The 26,041-nt window shown below is 41.3% G+C and overlaps 1 protein-coding gene and 1 long non-coding RNA gene across 2 annotated transcripts in view; both read left to right on the forward strand.

Annotated features, from left to right (window-relative positions):
- Window positions 1-26,041, forward strand: part of alk (ALK receptor tyrosine kinase) — a 290,978-nt gene that overhangs the window by 63,210 nt on the left and 201,727 nt on the right. The gene's annotated exons all lie outside the window — the stretch shown is intronic.
- The window catches only part of LOC143480622 (uncharacterized), a 49,836-nt gene continuing 37,614 nt past the window's right edge, over window positions 13,820-26,041 (forward strand). The window contains exons 1-2 of the long non-coding RNA XR_013121858.1: window positions 13,820-13,880; window positions 13,994-14,090. This is a non-coding gene — a long non-coding RNA (uncharacterized LOC143480622). The remainder of the gene's footprint in view (window positions 13,881-13,993; window positions 14,091-26,041) is intronic.

Raw genomic sequence — 26,041 nt, forward strand, 5'->3', positions numbered from 1 at the left:
AATGCATGAGCAAGTACTGGTGATGTCCAGAATTGGTGATAAAAGTCTCCTTGCACTCATCCCAGGCCCTGATCCTAACTAAATTACAAACACTTCTAAGATCTTGTTTAGTGATGTACTAGGCCTCCTTCACTTGTACTAAGGAGGCAGGCACTAGTGGAAGAAGATTAGGGATGTTTGATGGTGACTTTATTGAGCCCCGCGTAGTCCATGCATGGACACAGGCCAGCATCCTTCTTGCCGATGAAGAACCCTGCAGCAAAGCCTTAACATATTACTCCCTTAACATATCTCTCCCTTCACATATCGCTCCCTTAAGGTTTCGCTCCCTTCACATATTGCTCCCTTAACATTTCGCTCCCTTCATATATCTCTCCCTTCACATATCGCTTCCTTAACATTTCGTCCCCTTTACATATCGCTCCCTTAACATTTCACTCCCTTCATATATCTGTGCCTTCACATATCGCTCCCTTCATATATATCTCCCTTCACATATCGCTCCCATAAGGTTTCGCTCCCTTCACATATCACTCCCTTCATATATTGCTCCCTTAACATTTTGCTCCCTTCATATATATCTCCCTTCACATATCGCTCCCTTAAGTTTTCGCTCCCATCACATATCACTCCCTTAACATTTCGCTCCCTTCATATATCGCTCCCTTAACATATTCCTCTATGGCTCTATTTTCTGCCCTAGGGAGAGCATAAGGACAGGTTCTCAGAGGCACACCATCTTCTACTCAGTCTATAAAATAATTGTATGTGCAAAACTGCGGCAATGACGCTGCCTTGTTCTTAATGTAGATCTCATGCAAGTGCTTATACTTCTCTGTTGTAGTGAACTCATCTGTGAAATGACAATGTGATGTGCACTAGAAATAAACAACAACAAAAAAAAAACCCTCAGTTTGCACCATGACGGGGAAAGTTTGATGGGTTATTACTCTAGAGTTGATAGGACTGCCATTCAGCAACAGAACTGTGGACTGTTCCACAAGTTCTTCAGTGACGCAGTCACAGGCAGCCCTGGAGTGGATTTATAGACAACAGTAAACAACAGTAGCTACCTTACTGTGGAGAATGTCAGACTCACGGGCAAATAGACAGGAAGCGGACAGGGAGAGGATCACTGTTTCAGCATGTGAATATTCATCTGTATTCCTGTCAGAATCATTGGCTCTCCTTTTGGGAAGATTGGTACAACAGCAGAAACCCTGCCTCTCCGCAATTAAACGCGCAATCTTAAGTGGTATCTCCATTTGTCTGTCCATAGTGCTGAGATGTAAACAATCCAACTGCATCTACTCCTTTTCACCAAGATCTGGATGGCTGGATGCAAGTTGTTGATGGTAGGTTCCTCCCCTTCTTTCAAGAAGGAGTTGATCCAGCCAAACAGGCATGGCGATAAGGTCCTCCAGTATCTTTGAATCATCCTTACAGGCTAGTTTGTTAAATAAGTCAGGCTTTAAATGGGAATTTGCCAGAAACTGGTTGAGAAACACCTTCAACAGAAGCAGTAGGATCTCGTTCACAGTTAGCGCAGCTAAGCTCTGTGTTAATTCTGTCACCGAAAGAACCAAAGCCAAGAGCTGTTGGGTTTGCCTCAGAAGTTATTTGATCTTATTTTCCTAATGAAACCAGGTGTTGCTGTTTGTCCTGAAAGCTGGTCTTGTGCCACTAATGCATCCAACACAGCTCCTGCTGACTGCTTATCTAGGCGGAATTTTCTTCCAGACTGGGATACAAAAACTGAGTTGCTTTCAGGTACAGTGTATTTGATTTAATAGGACTGAATTAATTCAAACTCACAGTAGGTAGATGGGCAGGAGTCAGAAACCTAGCAAATAGTAGTATACTGGCAGAACTGAGGAATTCTGGGAAGCCTAGTTCCTCCAGTGCCAGTCAGGGATGATAGATTTGACAACCCCTACCAAACAGACAAAGTTTTAATGCTTGTAAAACTTAAGAACATTTATCTGACTATATGGGTTCAATGAATTAATTAATATTTACAGTTCTAAGTCAGTGGTGAATTAAAATACTCAACAAACAGTCAAGTAATCAGTCTGCATTTGAAGACTACTATTCAGACAGACAGTGGACATTCCTTCCACCACTGGGGAGCCAAGACAGAGAAAAATATTGATGCTTGGGTTCTATGGGAAAAAATTAATTGCTGGGCTCTTTGATGGGCCCCCCTGGCCCTAGGGCCTACAGACCCGGTTGTCCCCCCCTGTCGACGGGGCTGGGTCCAATAATATAAAAACAGCCTGCTTTAACAGAGATTTACCATTCGACTAGCCTAATTTATGGTTTTACCTAGGATATGTTTGCTACAGATTGGATACTCGACAGGACATACATATATTGTAAACATATTATAGACATCCGAAATGCAGCATAATACATGCAAAAAGTCCCAGCAATCAAGGATCAGAGGCACAGGAACTCACAACTAGTGGCAGCACAGCGATTGATGGTCACGAATAACAACTGAGCATTTGTTCTGGGAATGTATGCCTTACAGAGGTCCTACAAAAGTCATTGAGGCAGGACCACTCATCACTGTGTGAGCACAGATGTGCATAGCAGTGGGGTAGATGGTAACAAGACCTTTTAGACCAGGGTTTGGCCTATATACATAAAAACTGCACTGTAGTACACAAGAATTTGAGAGAAACGGACAGAGGTCCTTCATCAGCTGTGCAAGCAAATTACTCCAGCTGAGTGTATATGTTCATTATTCATATCTGTTCTGTCTGCATTCTGTTGTATAATTGCAATACCCATTTACACTTTCTGGTAGATGCCAAGCTCTGTTACATGTTATTGCCCTGTACTAGTATTGCAATGACAATATATTGCATTGAATGTCTATCTATCAATCCAAACACACACACACACACACACACACACACACACACACACACACACACACCCACACACACACACACACACACACACACACACACACACACACACACACACACACACAGATCTACATACATGCAGACTTATTACTAATGGATTTCTCAGGACCATCTAAATGTGCCATTTGTATTCGTTATATAAGACTCTGAGAACTACACACTGGTTTCTTGATCTCCAAGGCAGAAGATGGCAAGTGATGGGGCAGCGCTTGCTCTTCACCTTATAACATTCTTTTGGGAACACATTTGGGCTAAAGAATGCTATTAGAATTTGTCAAACTTGAAACTGAACCTAATTAAAAAGCTAAAATTGTAGAAAATGTCTGGGCTTCTGAGTTGAAAAATGCTTTTAAGTGCTTTTTATTGCCTGCTACTAATTCTCTTTGAGACCCACACTGATGTTTCTAGGGCTTAATTACATACATCATCTTTCATGGAAGCTTGGGGTATTGTAGGAATATTTCCCACATCAGCTTCCTGAAGAACAAATAATGAGTGGAAATTATTACATAATCAATCAGTTACTGTTTAATGGTTAAGACCTAATTAATCGAGCATTACTAATCAATCAGCTACTGTTAATGGTTAAGACCTAATTAATCGAGCATTACTAATTCTATATGCATGGACAAATAGAGTCTCTACATGGATGAGTAAATTATGTACATGGGCTACACGGGTGAGTTAAAGCTCTGTGTGGCTGTGCAACCATACTTACTACCTTACTACCTGATGTTGTCATCATGAGGAGTCGCCTCCTTTGCTGTGGAGCACAACTCAGGAGAGAGCTCTCTCATTTTCTGAGTGTGCAGAGAGGGAGTATTTTAAGGGCTTCTGTGTGGGTTGATGGAGGTGCCATTTTGATCACAGCTCTTTACTGTTGTTTACTTTTCCATTAGCAAACACAGTCCCCTTTGTGGTGAAGGACAAAAAGTGTCTGAGAGAACCTCTAAAGCCTCCTGATTAAGTCATCTATAACCATCCCAGATTAAGTCATCTATAACCCTTAATGATTAAGGCATCTATAACCCTTCCTGATTAAGTCATCTATAAGCCCTGCTGATTAACTCATTTGGCTCATGTATAGCATCCTTTAGCACCTGAACACATTTTTCCACACAATATATATAAAACAATATACACAATATCAGCTAGAAGAAAAACAGAAAATTTAAGGTTTGTGTGATATTAGGCTGCAGTCCTTTTCACTGTGTGTGTGTGTGTGTGTGAGAGAGAGTGAGTGAGAAAGAGAGAGAGAGAGAGAGAAATTGAATGAACAGGTGAACAGGTATGCAAGCATATCTTCAGCATATACTGGCCAATTTGAAAGCACCAAAAAATATCTTATAAACAAACCAGTTTCTTTCTGCTACCTGAGTCGATATGAAATTTAAAAGTGTGTAAGAAGTGTGTGAAAGTGTGGTCTAGACCAAGTTCATTAGATTGGAGCTTGTTAAACATCAGTGTGGACACTGCACAGAGATATCACACCCATGGGACACAAGGACTTTGGTGTTGCACCATTTTGTAAACACTGAAAGGCACCGTCCATCTTGAGCTTTTGGGGTTCTTTTGCTAAACGTTAGTGCTCACATGCTGCACTGAAATTAAACTCCTCACTCCAGGGACTGTAGAAGAGCTGTGCTCAAAGCTACAGAATCTCATAGACGAGGCATTCAAATTCATCCGTGGTTTCTTGCACCGCCTAAGTGTATAATTTTAGCATTTGATCCAAACCAAAACCAATCAATTACAGTCAATACAAACTACGGGTAGCTGATAGCCAGCAATGTTTTCCTATAGGTTTTACTGACACTTTAAAGATTCATTCCACAGCAGGACCATCTCTGTGGGAGGTATTTTTTAAGTAGGAGGTGTAGAAAAGGTGTGTTACTACGTAAACAATCCTTTGTACAATCCTTTGGTGAATTGTTCATTAGTACAGGCTTGAATTTGAATTAGAATTTTATTTTTGCACAATTTAAAAACACACAAAATGTAAATAACATAATATGCAATGTAAGTAGAGACAAAAACCTGATGTGGGCTTATATAAAGCCTCTACCATAAATTAGAATAATCATAAATTTACAAATTCTGTCAATATAAACACAAAAACAAAACAGTGAATGTGTATACATACAAAAAAAAACCCAAAACAGTTACAATATATTTATCAGATGATCTTTTAAAAATCTTTTATAATGTTTTATAGATGAGCTGTGACGGGCAGGGTGAGTGAAATAAAATGGAAGTGATCACGCCAAGTCTCAGGGAAAAAGGATGGTTTAATATAGAAAGTGTGCAAACCAAAAACCTGTGACTTGATCCAAATTAAGGATATAATAACCAGCAGTCAACTGGTACAAAGACAAGACATATATAGACGAACAAACGACCGTCAGGTGAGACAGATCGCGGGCCCCACCCACCCGGGATGAACACGACCTCACCACAACAGGACAGCTGCCGCTGTGGACGGGGGCGACCGGCAGGGGGCCCTCTGCAACGTGACATGAGCATTTTTTTTGCCAAATGGTCAAAATCATAAAAAAAATTATGTCCCTCTAAATCTCACTGAAATTTGACCTCTACAAGAGAGAAATTTAGGAAGATGAAAATCTATTGATTGACGAGTTGAATATGAATGTATCTCTACATTTGTAATCAGCCCCGTCGACAGGGGGGGACAACCGGGTCTGTTGTCCCGGCCCCCAGGGCTAGGTGGGCCCATCAAAGAGCCCAGCAATTTATTTTTTATTTAAAGTCTATAATTTTAAAATAATCTTGAAATCTTTCATTAATATAAAATTCTGTACTCAAAATAAGCTCAATGGCTAAAATATATATGTTTTTACCTATCTGCATATTTTCCATTAAGTGCATACAACCCCGCCTCCCACTGAAAAATGGTTTGATCCAGCACCTACCGTAACCGGCTGGTACCCGCCCAACAGCGGGAAATACAGTGGTGGATAGTTAAAGTAAATACAGAAATTTGGAGCGCAGAAAAGAAAGGAAAAACATTAACTGACGAATTTTAAAGTTGCATTGTGTTCCAGGTTTGAAAAGTGCTGGAATTTAGGCTAAAGTACTTGAAAATGCTTGAAATTGTAACTACTTCGTTTCACAACAAATATCTATCTGACTGAATAGTTCTCTTGTATTACGTTAACAAATACGAGCCTCTTGTAATTCCAGGACGAAACATGAGAGAACGTGAAGACGTTAGGATTGGGCGTTTTGAAAATAAACAACCATTAAATAATGTGATTAAAAGCGAATTATTTTGAATAATTTTGAGTATATGTATAAATATTTAACTTAATTAAGTTTAACATGCTGGAAAATATAGAAATGGACCTTTAAAGTGGCGTACAAGCAGGGGCGCAGATGGCACTGGGGACGGGGGGGACATGTCCCCTCCAGATTTATATTGACCCCATCCGAAATCTAGCATCTACAAGCATAAACGTATATATTGTACAGCTTGGTCCCCCTCACTTCAGAATTTCCATCTGCGCCCATGCGTACAAGTGCTTGAATTCCACCTTATTAAGGTGTATGAACCCTGCAAACATGACTTTGTTCATTGCGCTGAAGCGCGGCGCGGGAGGTTACAAAAGTCGAGAGGTGCACGACCTCGCAAATCGACAGCGTGTGAGGCCCTTGCGCATGGGTGGTGCCACTGCGATTACATCATTTTTGCCGCGCGGGGGGGCACTTTCTTGTCCTGGGCCCCAGCAAGACTGTCAACGGGCCTGTTTGTAATAAAGTAATTTATCAAATGTTTTGCTCTGTGTAATGTTTCCATCATTTGAATAAATGTTATAAATAAAAACACATATTCATACCTGTCAAGTGTCCCGTTTTGGCCGGGACAGTCCCGTATTTTACCGCTCTGTCCTGGCGTCGTCCCGTATTTTTATTTTCCTGTATTTGTCCCGTATTTTCAGTTTTCAATTTTAATTTTTTTAAAGCATTCATGTGCCGCTCCAAACAGAATTCTGTCACTAGCCTCGCGAGAACTGCCACCCAGACTACTGCAGATGACAGTTCTCGCGAGGCTAGTGACAGAATTCTGTTTGGAGCGGCACATGAATGCTTTAAAAAAATAAAAAATTAAAACTCGTGGGTTTAGTGTCGACAGTAGGAGCAAACCTGGAACAACAAATCAGAGATGGATTTAACGAGTGAAGGCAGTCCTGCCAAAAAAGCTAAGCGTACGTGTGAGTACCTTGACGAATGGGACAGGAAATTTACTTTCCTAAAGTGGAGCATGAAGGGGCATAGCTACTCATTCTGTAAGATATGTAGCTGTGATTTTAGTGCCTCTCATGGGGGAAGGAACGATGTCCGTCAGCACAAACAATCTGCCAAGCACAAACGCGGGCTAAAGGCACAGAAATATGCCCAGGAGATGTCCCCATTTGTAGCTAGAAATACCACTAGAAATTTTTTTTTTATTCATTTGTAGTTCAAAACATATTTGGGGTGTTTTTTCTTCACTTTTTGCCACTCCAAAGATGTTTTCGTTTCTCCTACAGCCTCGATTGCAGCTATATGCAAATAACTGATTATGCAAATTAGGCGATGACGTCATATATGGGAAATTTCCTGTATTTTTAAATACAAAACTTGACAGGTATGCATATTCGAAATATATTAATATTATAAACAGAAATAATCTGAAGTTTCTGAAGTAGAGGAGCAGATGGTGAATATAAATTTGATTGTGTTGCAATACGAACAAATCGTACCAAAAATCTAAAGAACCAACATTTTATTAAGGCTAGCAAAAAATGTACTGCCCTAAACTATGTTACATTATGAAAGATATGGATAAATAAGGCTATAATAAAAAGTAAGAAGACAATCTGAGTTAACTAGCTGACTAGCCCTCCTTATTGTACAAATAGATTTATTTATTTTTCTACGAACCCAGTCTATTTGTGCTTTCCAACGTAAATTTTCATCAACAATGATTCCCAAGAACTTTGTATTTGGCACTTCAGGCAACAACACAGACTCAATTGAAATGTTTGATATACACTGCTCAAAAAATAAAGGGAACACTTAAACAACACAATGTAACTCCAAGTCAACCACACTTCTGTGAAACCAACCTGGGGTGCGTTTCCCGATAAGGAACCATCTTAGAAACTTACGAACAACTTTAAGAATGACGTAACTTTAAGAACGCCAAAAGCCTTCTTAGTCTCCCAATTTATGAATAAGTTCTAAGTAGTTATTTGTTGACTCCGCCTCTGCTTCTGCACTGGAAAAGCTCCACTAGTCCAAAACCGAACCACTAATTTACATAATTTTTTTCATTATTACGACGCAAAATTATCATTAGCAAAATGACAATCATAAAAACTAACAACTAATAAGTATTGAAATTTTAAGTAGGCTATAAGAAAAAAAAGAGTAGAGAATTGTGACGGGCAGGGAGTGCGAAATAAAATGGTGTGATCACCACGAAGTGATCACGTCAAGTCTCAGGGAAAAAGGATGGTTTAATTAACTGAGGGATGCACACGACGCAACAAAACAACAACAACAACAGCCACTGTGGACGGAGGATGCCTCACCGTGACAGACCCCCCCACCAAGCCACACTTCCCTCCACTGGGTGTGTGGCACACAGCGGTTGCACACAAAACATGAAGGGGCAGGAAGGCAGGGACACACCCCCTGCAGTCCAGGAGCTGAAACACAAAACGCAAAACATTAATTAGCTCACCTGCCTGGGCGGGACCCTGGACCGACCGGGCCGTTAACAACACAAAACCACGCCCTGGTCGGTCACAGGGCCCTCACACCCTAACCGGCCTTTAGCCGGTGAGCCCCACAGATGTGAGCACGAGGAGCTACAGCTCCTTTCTCGTCCCTAGTGTATGTGTGTGTGTGCAGGTTACCTCCCCGAGGCGTGGCTACTTCACCTCCTGGACCTACCTCCTCCCGGAGCTGACCCCTGCCTTCTGCTAGGGGTCACCCCAGCCTCCTGGGGAGTCAACCCCTCCCAGGGCCCCTCATCGCAATGTGGACTCCTCCACCCAACCCAGGAGCGCCAGAGACCAAGGCCCAGAGCACCCCCCGTCGCGGGCCTGGGAGCAGCTCCAAGGGCCTCCTAGTCACCCCAGGCAGGAGGGAGGATCTCCATCTTCAGCAGGAGCTTCTCAGACCGGAGCCCCATGGTCCCCAAACATCCAGGGGCCCCAGCCCTCTAGGGAGGGGCTCTTTATGACCGGGCTCCAGTCACCCCACAACATAAGGGGGCTCCTGCCAGGTGGAGACCACCACAAGGTCCAGAAACACCACGACACACCACCAGGGAGAAGCACCTGCACAGAAAACACACACACACACACACACACAACCACACACCGAAATAAAATGGAAGCAATCACGCCAAGTCTCAGGGAAAAAGGATGGTTTACTTGAAAGTGCGCAAACCAAAAACCCGTGACATAGGTCCAAATGAAGGGTATAATGACCAGCGGTCAACTGGTACAAAGACAAGACATATATAGACAAACAAACGACTCTCAGGTGAGACGGATCATGAGCTCCGCCCACCTGAGGGACGCACACGACGCAACAAAACAACAACAACAACAGCCGCTGTGGATGGAGGCGATTCACGGCCTCACCGCGACAGAAACACGAATTAAGTATTACATCGCGATGGTTGGCGCCAGAGCAAACTAGTAACTCATTGAATCATAGATATGGATCAGAGGTAAATAAACCAGATTTTTTTCGGCGTGAGAAATCGGATGTGTGGCATGAGAGCGTGTGAAGACGGTCAAATGCGTGTGTCTCACGAGTTGGCAACCCTGCTCATTACACACATACACTACCGTTCAAAAGTTTGGGGTCACTTAGAAATGTTCTTATTTTTGAAAGAAAAGCAGTTTTTTTTCAATTTAGCTAACATTAAATGCATCAAAAATACACTCTATACATTATTAATGTGGTAAATGACTATTCTAGCTGTAAACATCTGGTTTTTAATACAATATCTACATAGATGTATGGAGACCCATTTCCAACAACCATCACTCCAGTGTTCTAATGGTACATTGTGTTTGCTAACTCTGTAAGGAGGCTATTGGATATTTATAAAACCCTTGAAAACCCTTGTGCAAGTAGGTTAGGACAGCTGAAAACTGTTTTGCTGATTAGAGAAGCTATAAAACTGACCTTCCTTTGAGCTAGTTAAGAATCTGGAGCATTACAATTGTTGGTTCGATTAAACTCACAAAATGGCCAGAAAAAAACAACTTTCAATTGAAACTCGACAGTCTATTCTTGTTTTGAGAAATGAAGTCTATTCCATGCGAGACATTGCCAAGAAACTGAAGATTTCCTACAATGGTGTGTACTACTCCCTTCAGAGGAGAGCACAGACAGGCTCTAACCAGTGTAGAAGGAGAAGTGGAAGGCCCCGCTGCATAACTGAGCAAGAAGACAAGTACATTAGAGTCTCCAGTTTGAGAAATCGACGCCTCACAGGTCCTCAACTGGCAGCTTCATTAAATAGTACCCGCAAAACACCAGTGTCAGAGGAAGATTGGAAAAAAGTGTTATGGACAGATGAATCAAAGTTTGAGGTGTTTGGATCACACAGACGAACATTTGTGAGACGCAGAACAACTGAAAAGATGCTGGAAGAGTGCCTGACACCATCTGTCAAACATGGTGGAAGTAATGTGATGGTCTGGGGTTGCTTTGGTGCTGGTAAAGTGGAAGATTTGAACAAGGTAAAAGGGATTTTGAATAAGGAAGGCTATCACTCCATTTTGCAACACCATGCCATACCCTGTGGACAGCACTTGATTGGAGCCAATTTCATCCTGCAACAGGACAATGACCCAAAGCACACCTCCAAATTATGCACAAACTATTTATAGAAGAAGCAGGCAGCTGGTGTTTTATCGGTAATGGAGTGGCCAGCGCAGTCACCAGGGGCCTCATGTACAAAGACTTGCGTGGATTTCTTACTAAAAATTGGCGTACGTACAAATACAGAAAATGGCATACGCATGAAAAAATCCGGATGTATCAAACCGTGCGTACGCCAGAACCCACGCACATTTCTTTTGTACATCCCAATCAACGTGGAATTGAGTGCACACGGTGACACGCCCCCCTATAAATATGCAAATGCATTTAAATTTGCCCTGTACCGGAGAAGTTTGCTCTCTGATCTATCACAAACCATGTCTAAACGGGGAAAAAAGAGGAACTTCACAGAATGTGAAAGTAGAGACGCTCCTGAATGAGGTAGAGGTGCAGAAAAAATGTTTGTTTGGCACGTTGTGGCATTACAGCAAAGCGCAAAAGGTCTGAGTGGGATAGCGTGTGAAGCTTTAAATGTTGTGGAGTCAGAATAATGCACACTGGCAGAATAATATAATGCACCTAAAACATATCAGTGATGAGCTCACTAGCATCAGCGACTCAATAAAAGAATTGGTTAAAATTTGTGCTGCGCATTAATTTGTCCTGGCTCTGGGTTCGCTGGGTGCTCCACCACCTCTAACAATGGCACGGCATACCTGTTCGCAACATTGTGGAAGACCCCACATGCCCTTACAATAAGACACACCTTCTCTGGCCGATACAGGAGCATCCCCCAGTCCTGTCCAGCCAGCGCCACTGGCTTTTCAGCTGCCCAATCGCCCTCTCCACGACTGACCGGGTGCGAGAATGGAGAGAATTGTATCTCCGCTCTCGGTCAGTCTGTGGATTACAAAGGGTCATCAGCCACGTCTTGAGCACGTAGCTGCTGTTTCCTAAGTAATTTAACAATTACCCATGTTTAAAATGAATTATTCTAAGCTGGAAATGTCAAATGCTTTTATTTAAATGCTTAAAATTGCTTACCAAGAAGCCACCCGTCACGCACTCTGCTAGCTTGTAATCTTATCCCAACCATGCTGTTTGTAAGGATGTACGAATCATTGGGTTGATCCAGGCCAACGTGCCACTACATTAGTAAGGCACATTTTTACATCACAGATTATTTGCACGTTTATGGAATTAAAGTGCTTTCTATTCACATAAGCAAATTCCTCCTCAGATGGTGCCTTTATAGAAATGTGTGTGCAGTCGATCGCTCTGATTACATTAGGGAAACTGGCTATCGCTGCAAATTGTGCTTTAATGTTTGCCTGGTCAACCGCTTCATATGGGAACTTTATATAACTAGCCGACATGCAGATGATCCCATCCAAAACAGCTGGCATGGCCTGGCTCAGAGATGACTGGGATATCCCCAACCGGGCTGCCAGTTCTCTTTGAAACGAGCCAGTCGCCAGGAAGCTGAGCGTTGTCGCTGGCAATGCACAACTCCTCGCGTTTCTCTCTCCAAACTGGACCCAACTCAGCACAAGAGGACAGTTCTTGGAAATCTGAAACGGCTTATAAGCCACTCATCATCATGGGCTAAATAATCATAAAGGTCATGAAAAACACGCTCTCGGCGAATTCGGCCATTAGCAATATCTTCCAGTAATGCCAACGCTGCCATCTCCCAAGAACTCCAGCACAACATTTAATGCATGTTTATATAATCTAGGCTAAGTGGAAACACGTTGAATGATTATTTCAGTAAGGCAGTGAAATTGTCTGATTAATTTACTGTTTAATTTTCTAAATGATTTACTTTATTTTACCCAATAAGGGCTTACTACAATGTATGCGTGAAGGATATCTTAATAGTTGTACATTCAATGCATCACCTCTAAGTGTCGTTAATTGACGAAAACACATTAGAAGCATGCGTACGCCAGAGTTGAAGGTGTCGTGGGTGTACGCACTTTCTCGCGTTCAAATCACATTTCGTACATCTGACCGTTTGCGTGAAACATAGCGTATGCAATGTTTTTGTGCGTACGCACCATTCGTACATGAGGCCCCAGATCTCAACCCCATTGAGCTGTTGTGGGAGCAGCTTGACCGCATGGTACAAAAAAGTGCCCATTAACCCAATCAAACTTGTGGGAACGGCTTCTGGAAGCATGGGGTGAAATTTCTCCAGATTACCTCAGCAAATTAACAGCTAGAATGCCAAAGGTCTGCAATGCTGTAATTGCTGCTAAGAGAGCATTCTTTGACGAAAGCAAAGTTTAAAGTAGAAAATTATTTCAAATAAAAAAAAAACATTATTTCTACCTTGTCAATGTCTGGACTATATTTCTATTCATTTTGCAACTCATTTGATAAATAAAAGTATGTTTTCAGGGAAAACACAAAATTGTCTAGGTGACCCCAAACTTTTGAACGGTAGTGTATGTTATAATGTAGTTCTCCTGTAGTTCGTGTTGGTAGTGGTTTACAGAACAAAAAGTCTTTGTGCGACATGCCCTCATACTCGTAAACGAGCAAGTTGGCTAAATCTGCGACATCTATGGATTCATCTAACTGCAGTGAGAAGCATTTACTCATTTTAATTCTCTCGGTCAATGTTTGTCTGACGCTTACCCGCTTTGGCAAACTGCAAACTAGCATGGTAGGAGGCTTCCTGTGCCTTGGAGACTGGGGTCGCTGTATTCTTTATTGTGGATTTGCGATCTTTTAGTTTCTGAATTTCAGGACTTGTCATAATTCTGTTTTAATAATAAAAAAATGTTTTGTGTAAAAAAAAAAAAACTCAAAGCATTTTTTATTTTCCGAGCTCATCTCGCGTACCACCGCGGGGTGCTCTGCGTACCACAGTTTGAGAACCACTGCCTTAATTAATTACCGGTGAAACTTGTAACCGTCGTCCCTTGGATACGGGTATTTATTGTAATTCCAGCTCTGGCCATAGGGGGTAGTAGAGAGTCAATATGGGGAGGGAAGATATAAGAGAAGAACATGATATCATAGAAGGAGGAAGCATGCAAACAAGCCTGAGGCTTGTATTGAGAAAACATGGTTTTCACGCTCAATGTAAGTAAAGATGTTTGTGTATTAGAATGTTGCACAGTGCTTTGGTAGTAGTTAGCTGTATAAGGGTATGACACTGATTTGATTTCTGGATTGTATTATGTCCTTTACTTTAGTGAATGTATGGTGACACGAATGACACGAAACAAGGGACTGAACAAGGGCGTGGAAACTACGTAAGAATGCACATGGAAAGGAAAACAAAACCAACAGGTCTGTGATTGACGTGGGGGGAGGGGTCACATGTTACATCTAGATAAAAAAAATCCCAGATTCGTCTATTAGTCGACTAAAGGGAAAATCTGACGAATCAGATTCAACTATGAAAATCCTTAGTTGAAGACACCTCTAATCGTGGATTACGTCCTCTTCTTAAATTATGTCTTCTATGATGAAGAACAGAGAGATTAAATAAAATATTGTGAACATATCATCTAATGCTAAATAATTCAAAGTAGTACATTTGATTTTTGTTGACACTTAATGTGGTATATGCAACGGTAATGCTGTGCTTATAAAACCACCGTGAGTGATATTAGCGGCCTCTATTGTTTTTGAGGTAGAACTGCACGTGATCTTTGAGTTAAGAAGTACTTATGAGTTACGAATGGGTCCGGATATTCTTAAGTTATGAACAACTATAAGTACGACATAAGTTACGAAGAGTTTCGGGAAACACTCGTAAATTTAAGAATATTCATAAGTACGAGGTTACAAAGTTACAAACTTAGAGTTACAAAAGTTTTGGGAAACGCACCCCTGTTCAGTTAGGAAGCAACATTTCACGTGCTGTTGTGCAAATGGAACAGACAACAGGTAGAAATGAGAGGCAATTAGCAAGACACCCCTATAAAGGAGTGGTTCTGCAGGTCGTGACTACAGACCTTTTTTCTGTTCTCATCCATTCTGGATGATGTTTTGGTCATTTTGTCAGTTCTCTCACCATAGAGGTAGCATGGTGCGGTGTCTACAACCCACAGAAGTTGCTCAGGTAGTGCAGCTCATCCAGGATGCTACATCAATGCCAGCTGTGGCAAGAAGGTTTGCTGTGTCTGTCAGCAGTGTCACTAACTCCTTTGTGCAAGCTGGAACAGGAGGAGCAGTGCAAGAGCCCTGCAAAATGACCTCCAGCAGGCCACTAATATCCATGTTTCTGCTGAAACTGTCAGGTATGAGGGTGGTATGAGGGCCCGGCATCCACAAGTGGGGCTTGTGCTTACAGCCCAACACTTTGCAGGGCGATTGGCATTTGCCAGAGAACACCAAGATTGGCAGATTTGCCATTGGTGCCCTGTCCTCTTCACGGATGAGAGCAGGTTCACACTGAGCACATGACAGAATCTGGAGTAGTGACAGAGTCTGGAGACGCCGTGAAGAATGTTCTGCTGCCTGCAACATTCTCCAGCATGACCAATTTGGCAGTGGGTCAGTAATGGTGTGAGGAGGCATTTCTTTGGAGGGCTGCATAGACCTCCATGTGCTAGCCAGAGGTACGCTGACTGCTATTAGGTACCAGGATGAGATCCTCTGACCCATTGTGAGACCATATACTGGTGCAGTGTGCCCTGGGTTCCTTCTGATGCATGACAATGCTAGGCCTCATGTGGCTGAGGTGTGTCAGCAGTTCCTGCATGATGAAGGCATTGATGCTATGGACTGGCAAAGGGGTTAATATAAATAAGAAGTAATAATGGTCCCAGAACAGAACCCTGTGGGACACCACAAAGCAATTTGATTTTACTAGAATAGAAAACATTAACACAAACAAACTGCTATCTTTTTAATAACTTATATGTAGTTTCCAGAAAACCATATTTATGTAACTTTTCCAATAATATATGATGGTTAACTGTATCAAATGCATTTGAAAGGTCTATAAAAATACTACAAGCTAATTCATTTCTTTCAAGTGCAGAGGTAATTTTGTCAATCAGATCAAGCAGAGCCATATGAGTAGAATTGATATGGGTCTATAATTATTAAAACAACATGGATCATCTGCTTTAAACATGAGAATAACAGTGGCAACTTAAATGTTCTGGTACAATACCAGTTTTCAAAGATAATGAAAAAATATAAGCAAGCGGTTGCTTCACTAATGCAGAAATATTGTCATGACAAGCTGAAGATATGCTTAAATCATCAGTCATATCACTTATTTCTTGAATAGCAACAGATTTAAATGAAGATATAATAGGAAATGTTCTGGTAATAAAGTCCAGTGGGTTACCATGACAATAGAGAATATTGTTAACTAATTTACAACCAATATTTATTAGCAATATCAAATGGATTGTTGAAAATATTTTCACCATCTGACATGACTGATAGTACCTCTACAGCAGCTTTTTCCTTTAGTAACAACTGATTTATCATTTTCCATGTAGTTTTAGTATCTTGTGAATAGGTCATTCATTTTCTTAGTATCTTTAACTTCATTAGAATTAATTAAAGAATACTGAAATATCGGAAAATGATCTGATAGATCCGAAAACAAAATCCCAGATTTCATTCCATCATTAAGAGAATTTGTTATAGTATCAAAATTTCTGAATTTTCTTTAACTCATATATATTTATAAATAAGATGAATATAATAACTTCAATAGAAAAATAAGAAAATCCTCTACTTGAGTATCTAATAATTATTGTTGTTATTATTATTCATTTTTATATAGCTTTTCAAGTTTTTCAAGAACCCAAAGATGCTTAAATTTCAGAATAATAGAACAAACAGATGAAACAAAAAAAGTACAAGCAACAGACGATAAGGATAAAGCTGCAAATAGGTCATGAAGTATAGTGACATACTGAGGGCTGATGATAAAGTCATTTATTTTTTTAAAGATTTATATTAAAATCTAATATATAATGCATTTTACTCTCTACATTTATCAGGTCAAGTGACCTTAATCATTAAAATCTTTGATAGCTGTATCAAAGTGGTCTATATAGAACACCAATAATGACCTTTTTCCCATTAAAGGCACCAGAAAGTTCCAAAAATACAGATTCTGTCTCTGTCTCATCTGACTTTAAAGTAAAATTATCCCTAATTTTAAATTCATAATTTTCATGAATAAACAGAGACACTCTGCCTCCAGACCTATTGTCTCTTATATAATGAAGATAATTATAGCTAGGAAGTTTAAAACTATCTTTAAGATCCTGAGTAAGCCATGTTTCTGATCAAGGAACAACAGAAAATCTGTGTTTAAGAGAAGACAGGGAATGAATGAATGTATCATATTTACTGGAAAGGCTCCTTATATTCAAAGGAAAAGTCAAAAGTACACTAAAGGCAGAAGGTTTTGATGATAATTTAGCTTTTGACTCTTACTTATGTGAGCTAGTGTATCAGTGCCACTTATCTAAAAGGGATAGAAATTACAGAAATATGATGACTCTTCTGATTGGCTGTTTTGCATGCATCTGAAAATTAATTCACATTGGATTGTCAAAACAAAGAAAAACTTAACAACTGATAACACAAACCAATAACAAATAATTTTGCATATCACAAAACATTAAGAAATATCAAACATGTGCAGAATACAATCTAATCGTGGAATAATTAACTTGATATTTTAAATTCTGACCAGAATCCACATTATGCTATTAATAAAGTCATTTTCATGGTTGTTGATTTTCTTCCATTTATATTTATTGTTATCTGGTAAGAATTTTCTTGGAAGAACTGCTTCTACTATATGAGCAATCTAACACACAGACCTGAAGCTGCCGTACTGTTACGGAAGTGGACGGAGCTTGACCACTTAGGCACCACCCACGTGGACATGCATTATTCCCTCTCCAGTGTAACTGCTTGTTTGTAAAACAAGTCAGGACTGGAGGGAGACTGAGATACAAGACATGGTCATACACTTTTCAAGGTCATTTCACAGCTTTGCTCTGACAGCTACACAGATCAAAGGCTCAGTGCTTTTCATCTTACCCTATACTTTGATGCATGTTAAACAAAGAGAAGTTTTGCCTCGAAGCATAGTGAAGCATAGTTCAGAAATGAAGTAAAGTTGTGATAAACCAGCTCATCTACAAACAAGTGATACTTTTTAATTTTGCATGGATAGTGTGGCTGTGACATTAAATATTTACAAGACCACTTGCTATAACACTGCATGTGGCAAGACCTTGGGCTGTGTTTTACCAGAATGAGGACATCTTTCTGAACAAAATGGAGAGGCAACCACTTAGGATCAAATGTGAGAAGTAATGGTTTGATCTGAGAACAGGGCATTAGAGACATGAGAGATTAAGGTTCAGTTTAACATTTACGCACGGTTTTACAAGTTAACAAGTGGAAAGTTGCATAACCTGATTCAGTAACTACCAGCTATGTGAACTGGTTTAAATCAGGACGCATATACACAAAACTGACTCCCAGCGCAGATGTCCCTTACGCCAATTGAGTTGAATTACATGACAGGATCACTACATGAATTACTAAATAGCAAAGTTCAAGTTCAACCAATCAACGGTCGAGCACAGGAATGTTAGAATGAATAAAATCGATTTAAAATTATATTTACGGGTCAGTGAGATACTTGTAGACGGATGAATAGAGAAGAAATGAAGGATTTGAAGGGACAGCAAATGTTTTTGCTGAAGTACATAAGTAAATAAAACGTAATTCTATAGCACTTATCTCAGACAAAAGTGATAAATTGCTTTACAAGACTTCACAACATAAAAGTCGTAAGAGTGACAGCTGATATATGATAATGGAGTAGATCCGTCAGGTACGTAGGGCCACGACCATGCATTGCTCTGTAAGTAAGAGGAAGAATTTTCAACTGGATCCTACACACAACAGGAAGCCAGCAGAGAGCTCCTATTAAAGGGGTCATGAGTGCTTGTCTATCTGATGTTCTAAGTAGTCTTCCAGCAATCTGAATTGCCCCACTTACTCATAACAAAAACAACAATATGGAATGATATAATTAAATGTTATGTTGCATGCCCTCCTCAGAATTGAGCTCAGAATCCCCCCATGCTGAGGTGGCGGGTTGGAAGGAAGCTGTGTGCTAACATCTCACTGGGCAAACTTCAGCACCTGTCCCAGGGCCGTCCGGTTGGTCACTTCGCAGCTGCCTGACCACACGGGAACGCAGTTGGCTAGGATGCTCGGGAAGACGAAGCAGCAGAAACAGGTCAAAACCACGAGCTGCGCCTTTCTCGCCGTCCTTAGGTAATATATATGTAATGATGGAGTTGAGCAGTACCCACCAGCATTCCCACCATTCAGCAGCAACCTCTAGAGCTTTGAATTGAGAGCGTGGTGCTGTGTGCATCCCCCCGTTTCGCCCGAGGGTCGTGTTTTATAGCTTCATCGCTCCAAGCACAGTGACTCTGTCTCTCTCACGTACAGACAGAGCGGTTTGCAGCCCTGCTGCATAACCCTGCCTGGCAGCAGTAGTGTAGCTAGTGCAGCCCTGGCATCAACTCCCTTGACCCCACAGCTAGATATTCAGTAATCATGGGCATGGAGAGACCTGGGAAACATCGTTGATATTCTGGGAAATGGACGGGATTCTGGCTCTGTATGCAGTGCAGCTTAAGACCCACTGCTTCGCCTCTCCTGAGCCCCCACAGCCCGACTTCTGCTATCTATCACATTTTAAAGCATGGGACATTATGACACTTTATTCCAGTCAAAATATTCAAAATTTTATTCACTTTATTCCAGAATTTTAGTCCAGAATTTTATTCACTTTATTCCAGAACAGAATGATCCAGGCAAACAGCTAGTGCATGGCTTTAAGAAAGTGGAAATGGCTCCAATAAGCATAATTTAATTGCAAAGTAATGTATTGTTGGTGAAAACTATATAATAACCATATTCTGTAGTGTGCTGTAATAAATTTCTGGTCATTGATCAATAAATAAATCAATAAATTCCTTTTAACTGGCCAGCTAATTGAACATCTGAGCTTGATTTTCTTTTGCGGATAGAAACATGGCTTATCAGTAATGGGGTTCTTGTGCTTAATAAAATCTTTCTCTCTGTTTTTTTTCTGCAGTGGATAAGAAAGCTTTGTGGCAGAGCATGTATATATTGCCTCAGTTCCATAAGAAATATACTCGGTCTATTTTCCACAACTGAATAGCTCATAATGTATCAGGAGTGATCAGTCTGGTCTATTGCTTACCTAGACACACTGGAGGGTTTCTTGATGATGATGTTAACTGATATTATTAGGTATATTGTCATGCTATTGAATTCCTTGAGTCATACACAGGATCACACTCACACACGACGATATTTTTCACCTTGTTATTTCACGAGGGTTAATCCTCAAAGCACCAGAAATAGTTGTAATTTCAGACCACTGTTCCATCCTTTGAAATGTCAATCTTCACCAACACACTGAGCCATAACAGGGTGATTACCAAGTGGCTGATTGCATTGTTGCCTTCATGAATCTACTTGAATCGTCTTGTTATTGTTATTGTTATTATTATTTCATCCCCAAAAACCAGCCCACATGAAGGTCAGGGTTAGGCACATTTGTGTATAATGGAAAATGGCAGTGCATTCAGACTGGTAGTCTGGCTGTCTAGCCATTTTCAGGTGTATGGTAATCTCAAATACAGACTGCCCCAGTATTCTCCCAGGACTCTTTTTTTCTCTCAGTTCAAAATGATATTTGAATATTGCATATTACATATTACAACAACCTTCACATGTCAAGGGTGCCTCAGCAGAGCTTCCAACAACATCGTACCGCCACTAATGTGATCATCTCATAATCACTCTTGAAGTGTTGTGTCAGAATGATGTCAAGCTAAGTTGTGAAAGCTGATGCAAAGGTTCAAATAGCATTTCTTCTAATTAGAAGAATAGAAACAAAAAGACAGATGAAATCTAAACTCAAGGTCAGGTCAGTAGCCCTAGTGGCCAAAACATCTTATGTGTCTATCCCGAAGTGAACTGGAGTTTTAGACGTATAGGGGAGTTCATTATAGCCCAGATTTTCGCCATGCGGCCTTGTTAGTTTTCAGCAACTGCAAAAGATCAAACTCATAAATAAAAGCTCAGCTGGGACTGATGGAAAACAAAAAGCCAATTAAAATCAAAGCCTCCCCCTCCCTAGCAGTTGCAGCACCACCAGCACTATCACTCTGCTTTCTGGACTCTGTCTCTTCTTCTCTGCTGTTCCTTCTCTGGCGCCTTCATTGCCGTTGTTCTGAGCTTTGCATAATGAGAAGCTGCAGACACTTTGTGCTTTAATGATCAGGGAGTCGGGCAGCTGGGCTTTTCACCTCCTTCGTTTTGTTACACGTTTTCACCTTTTCCCGTTGCTTTCTGCTCCTTTTGTTCCACCCCAAAGAGCAATAGTGACACGTCAGTGTATTTTCTGTTGATTTAACTTCACTCAGGGCAGGAGGTAATGCTTCATGTCGTTGTGGGATTGGGATTCGCATGTGGAGTTGAATTGCAGGGGGAGGGAGGGGGGGATTGCTAACCAGAGAGATGTTACCAAATGGCCAGAAGTGGGGGGAGTTAAGGCCGCACAGTCAGCCAACATCAATCCGTACGCCATGCTTCTGTGTCGTCATTCCAGCTCCGTTTCCCAAAGAAAACCCTCAGTCATGCTGTACGGTAGAGAGAATCACATTTCAACCTGATACCAAGTCCTGGCCAATGGGAGAGAGAGAGAGAGAGAGAGAGAGAGAGAGAGAGAGAGAGAGAGAGAACACGTTAAACTGCCCTGCTGATGCTCATTCAGCCGTAAGTGCCATGGAGTTATTCGCAATTACCCAGCACTGCTCTGGACTGCTCAGGAACCTTGTCTGTGGAAATGGACACTGCCCTCTCGCTCCTGGGCCTACTAAAAATTGAATGGTAAGATTCAGTTCTATACATTCATTATGTTGAGCTGCCAGAGAAACTTCCGAGAGAAACATATCAAACTCTACAGCTTAAAGGAGCTACAGCTGCACTTTTCATCATTGGCAACCAACCTCAAATTCGCATGATTCTACAGCATTTGCAGATACACTCTTCCAGGGCAACATACGTATTGTCAGTGTGTGTGGTCACTGGGACGCTGTCCTCTGACCTTAGTGTTATTAGCACCAAGCAAGTCCAGCTTAAGCAGGTGATTTCTTCAATTCTATATGGTTACTCATGGATATTCAAGGATTTTCAATTTTTTTTGTATTACATAGTGGATGTTATGCAAAAAGTCAAAGGCAAGGTTGCAAAAAAGTACATGATTAAAATATTTTCTTCAAGGGAACACAGAGCTGACTATCCATCTATCCATTATCTAGAAGCTCTTTATCCCACTAGTCAGCAGAGGTGGACATTCCAGGTTCAGAAAGTAAAACTCTTTCCCAGTATTTTACTTAAACTTGCTGGATTAATGGTAAATTTAGTGGAATCAACACAATCCAAGAAGCCTAAGCAAAGTCTTGGTGAGGACTTTTACTTTCTGAACCTGTAATGTCCACCAATGTTAGTCAGGGTCACTGGAGCCAATCCCAGCATCATTGGTCAAATGCAGGGTGTGCCAAGGACAGATTGCCAGTCCCTCACATGACCAACAGACATGCACGCACTCACAATTTAGAGCAACCGATCAACTTTCCTAAGCATGTCTTTGGAGGAAACAGGAGTACCTGGAGAAAACTCACGCAAGCACAGGTAGAACATGCAAACGCCACACAGAACGGCCTGGACCGAGAATCAAACCCAGACCTAGATCACCATGTAAAATGCACAATCCCATACCAACATGCTCATACTAGCATGAAAACATAAACTGGTTACAAAACCGTAAAAGTCTAAGGTGCTGCAGATTGAGTGGTAACAAGTGGAGCTATACCACCGCAGAGGTTTCGAAAGCATGCACAGGACAACCATCTGCACCAGCAACACTCCATTGGCTTGGATCTTAATTTAAACAATGATAGAATCAGATTTACAGTAATGCAAGTATAAGGAGTGCTAGTCATGACAGTCATTGCTTGCCAAGGCACTGAGAGAAGACCGAGAACACTGCTGTGAAACTGTCAGGGCTTACAAGCCTTCTAGGAAAAGAACAAGTTTGTGGTTCTACATACCTGTCTAAATCAATAAGCTGTACCTTTCTGATGTCTAGGTCTCAGGCTGGTGACAATGAAATACTCAGAAACTAATCAGATTCCATAGAGAAAACACCACAGTTTTGTGAGTTTGTGGTCCTTCAGCTTTCTGTTCCCTTCACCTTGGTCAATACATTATTTGCTTTCTGGCCAACGTCCACTGTCTACTGATTAAACTGTGTGGTCTGTGCCTCTGTAAAGGGGCAGCTCCCGTTCTGAATCGAAAACAGATTTTACCAACCTGAGCTAAAGCGACTATTCCAGGCGTATCTACTGTTAAGCATGCCGGCCAGCTCCTGAGTGAAACAGGTGAAGGACACAGGTCTTTACGGCATGGGATCAGCAGGACTGCTGGGGAGACAGTTACGTTTTACTGAGCCTGGAATGGGAGTTTGATGAGGGAGTATCACGGTTAAGGATTCAGTGGTAAATGCTCACTCTTACTGTATTAGCTGTCTCATTTGGCTCCGCATTTGCCACTCTGACCGTCAGCGAGACAAGCGAAGTAGACATATTCACGCAGCATGCAGACTCTCTTACACAAACCTCTTGCTTTCTTGTGCTACTGGAGTCCATACAGAGGAGAGCCAGCAGTGTATTTCCCACCATTTTATCCTTCAGTGGTGGGGGCAAGGTTATCTTTCTCCTCCTCAAGCTTGTCAACTCTTGTTAAGAGACGCGTCACATTTAATAGATTGTGCCAGATTAGTTCGCCTTCCTTCTTACTTACTCTGCCATGCAATCATCTAACTGCCATCTTTACCTTGGCAAATGAAAGATGGATCACTTGCTTTATTTTATGTTTTCCACTTGTGTTTCTTAGCTACTCACTGACTCCCTTCACTCTCTCGGGTGCCTTCTACCCTAGAAGAGTGGAGCACACACACACACTTTCCAGAAGGTTCTACAGGAAGAGACAAGTGATGGAGGAAACGAGTTCCTTAGGGATCCGAGGGGCTTTTCTGATCCGAGCTCTCCTGATCCCTGGAGATCTCATTTGGGCTGAGAAGTTGAATTGGAGAGATTCCTGACCATTAGGGATTACTGGAGCTTGGCCCGGTCAAACCCCTGATACCTTCCCCTACCACCGCATCACATATCTCAGATTCATCTTCTCTTTTGACCTGTCTCGGTGTCCATCTGGAATTGCAAGGCTACGACTCAAGCATGATACGGAGGACTTTAGGATGGTGTTGTAACTGTATGTGACCGTTTGGGCGGTGAATGGAAGCTCAATTTTTCACTCAACATGTAGTAAAGGCAGAAAACAGGAACTTTTTTAGGGAATGTGATGAGTACTCAAAAGGTCATTGTTGGAGACAATTTGTTAGAAATCTCAACAAAAATGTCCACTGACTCCTGACAAATCCACATAAAACCACCTCTAGAGACGTGCTCATACAATGAGCTACACTCCAAAAATTGGCTGCAGTAGTTTGGCGTGTAATTGCAGGGAGCTGTTTCATATTTACATGTTCACTCCGATATTGAAAGCTATTCTTGTCGTACCCGCCCTATGAGCACAGGCACAGTTGTGGCATCCATCGCTGTGGCCATGTGACCACATGGCTTCACATTAGTAGGGTCAGCCACTCCTCGCTCCGCTGCTCATGGCTGTGTGCTAAAGTTCCCATCAACCCCGGCCACGGCCGCCAGAGAGCGTGAGCGCCGCCAAACAGCAGAGATGCACCTACCACATGGAGGCAGATATAGAAAATCCCATTCACAGTGAATCTGGGAGGCACAGTTGATGGGCTCTCATCCCCTGAACTGTGCCAAAGTCTCTGTATATGCCCTCCACCTCTCTTTCACTCATATCAGCTTGCCAGCTTATCCTGTGATTTAGGACCCAGGAAGAGGCCAGCCAATCAGAACATTCTCTAACTCACTTTGGTGGCCTCAACCATTATGATTTCTCTGTGGGTGCGAGTGATGGCTTGGTAATTGTATGATGCTTAGCTCCTCTAATTGATGACTGAAAGTGCCCAGAAATTACAAAGGGGGATTTTACTCTCTGGCTTGTGAGTCTTGCAAACTCTCACAGAGTCGTTTCTTTTATTACCCCCAAACACCTAACTGCCATTGATGGTAACAAATTGGTTTCATCTTGATTATCTCTTGTTGTCACCTTTTCCTGCTTGGCATTTAATTAGAATGTCATCAGATGGGAGCAAGGCTTTGGTGGAGATGTGTTGGTATCCCTGGATTAAGAAAAGCTATCAATCACACTTTATTATCATGAGAAGTAATCCTCACCAATGTTGTTTGCTGGTTGGACACGAGGGACTACTTTCTCGAATCTCCTGTTAATTGATGACTCATTAATCCAGTAGAGTCCAGGGTGAGTTAGGCTGGATTTAGGATATGATGTAATGCCTCTTGTGACCCAGCCACATTGATCTCGTAAGTCACCTTGATAAATACTGTATGTATGTTTGCTGCATGTCGTTTGAGTAGTTTCAATTAAAGCATTGCTTATTCAGCTCACACACAATAAATAACCTGCTCACCGGTCTGTCTTATGACTCGCTGGCCACTAAGGACTTTGTCTATCTCTGTACAGGTATGCCTTTATTTATGCAAATAGCCTCATTAAAATGTCAGGAAAAATGTCAGCTGCAGAATAACTGCAGCTGTTTGATTTGCCCAAGTAGATTTTTTTTTCATTAATATTAATTTATGCAAGTTTTTGTGTATTACAAAATGTCAAATCTCCTTACAATCTCCTCACAGTGTATATGCACATTATGCATTATATGTATTGCATATATATATATATATATATATATATATATATATATATATATATATATATATATATATATATATATATATATATGTGTGTGTGTGTGTGTGTGTGTGTGTGTGTGTGTGTGTGATGTTGTTTTGACGGTTCTAGAAGGACTAAGGCAGCAGCTTGTCAGGGCTGAACACTGGTTTATTCCAGAGGGTTTGCTACAGTATTCTGCTCTGTCGCACCATATATTTTTAACTGTTGGTTATTTTACATATTACGTACATTTATTACATGGAAAAAAAAAATGTTTCCAGTTT

Source organism: Brachyhypopomus gauderio, chromosome 17 (assembly GCF_052324685.1).
Source record: "Brachyhypopomus gauderio isolate BG-103 chromosome 17, BGAUD_0.2, whole genome shotgun sequence".
In the NCBI taxonomy this organism is placed as follows: domain Eukaryota; kingdom Metazoa; phylum Chordata; class Actinopteri; order Gymnotiformes; family Hypopomidae; genus Brachyhypopomus; species Brachyhypopomus gauderio.